This window comes from Zea mays, chromosome 8 (genome assembly GCF_902167145.1).
Source record: "Zea mays cultivar B73 chromosome 8, Zm-B73-REFERENCE-NAM-5.0, whole genome shotgun sequence".
Lineage (NCBI taxonomy): Eukaryota > Viridiplantae > Streptophyta > Magnoliopsida > Poales > Poaceae > Zea > Zea mays.
In genome coordinates this window covers 52,011,237-52,012,568 of record NC_050103.1, presented here as the reverse complement: position 1 = coordinate 52,012,568, position 1,332 = coordinate 52,011,237, and the positions used below count along the sequence as shown (strand labels likewise).

General features: G+C 56.5%; 1 pseudogene; it reads left to right on the top strand.

Annotated features, from left to right (window-relative positions):
* The first annotated feature begins 273 nt into the window (after nt 1–273).
* On the top strand, nt 274–841 carry LOC109941764 (uncharacterized; annotated as a pseudogene).
* Nucleotides 842–1,332: the final 491 nt, after the last annotated feature.

Sequence of the window (1,332 nt, the reverse complement as noted above, 5' to 3'; positions counted from 1 at the left end):
TTTTCACATAAACACATATCGATGCATTTCCCAAAATATCATCCGCATTTTGTAACTTAGTCTTCACATCAAACAACGCATCACACATTTTTCCTATCAAAATATAAAAGCATCCGAGTTCTTTTCCACTTCATTTCCTTCTCTACACGCGTCCATTCATACAAATATATTTTCACACACATATAAACACGCAGGCACATCATCGACCGAATACGTAAATAAAACAAATCGCGAATCATTCAAGGCGAACAACCTGGTCGACTCGTGTCGCGCATGCATGCCATTAGTTTGGGCTCTTTGCCGACGAGCGATGCGCAAGGCGTGACATCGACAAGGGCTCCGATTAAACGACATACACAATGATTACACAATTTATTTGTTTAGTCATTTTATAAAATCAAGGAACACAGGACAATGAGGAGTTCACCACGGGTTTCGACGATGACGTGCAGACGCTGTGCAGATCGACGACGTGAGGCCCGTTCTGGCGAGCCCGACGCAGCGAAGGGCGTCGCTGTTGCTACTGCTCGAGCAGGGACGCAGACCGACGGAGGAGCACGTGAGGAGGAGCTCGGCATGTGCTCCAGCCCAGTGCCGAGGGATGGCAGCGGCCAGACTTGCTGGAGAAGAAGGTCGACGCGGGGAGAACTTGGACTGCAGGAACAGCAGGGGGAGGAGGTCGACGGCTACTGGATGAGGGAGACAGTGAGAAAAAAAGGATCCTGCGCTAGTGCCCACAGGTCCGAGGGGAGGTAGGGACGCTCGGTCCTGGGCTTGCCATGCGAAGGTTAGGGGAAGGAACAGAGAAGGGAGGCGCCATGGGAGTCCTGGGAGTCGGTGATTTGATGCTGTTGTGAGGGGTGCGAGGAGGGAGAAGCTAGAGCTCGCAGGGGGGAACGTAGCAGGGGCGCGCGCTGGCCATGGGGGATTCCGCGCGCGTGCTGGACCAGAGGAGCGCCCGCGCCGTGGGAGGCGCCATGAATTTGTAGGAGCAGAGGGGCTCGCGGCTTGTCCTTGGTGCCTGCACTTGGAGATTTTCTGCTGGCGAGGTGCGCCAGGGAGAAGGAGCAACTGGAGCTTGGGGCGCCGACCATGAAGAGAAGGGGAGGAGCTGCTACTCGCCAGGAGGAACGACGGCTGTGCATCCGTCGCGAGGGGTTGGGCTAGGGGATCCTGCGCTGGTGATGAAGTGGTGGCCGGACACCGCATGGGGGAGGAGCTCGTCGCATGTGAAGGCTGGCGGCCATGGCTACTGCCGAGCGCCATGGAGTGGAGGAGAGATGGTGTGGGGAACAGGGGAAGCGCTGCAGCCGTGTGGGAGAAGAGTGGTTG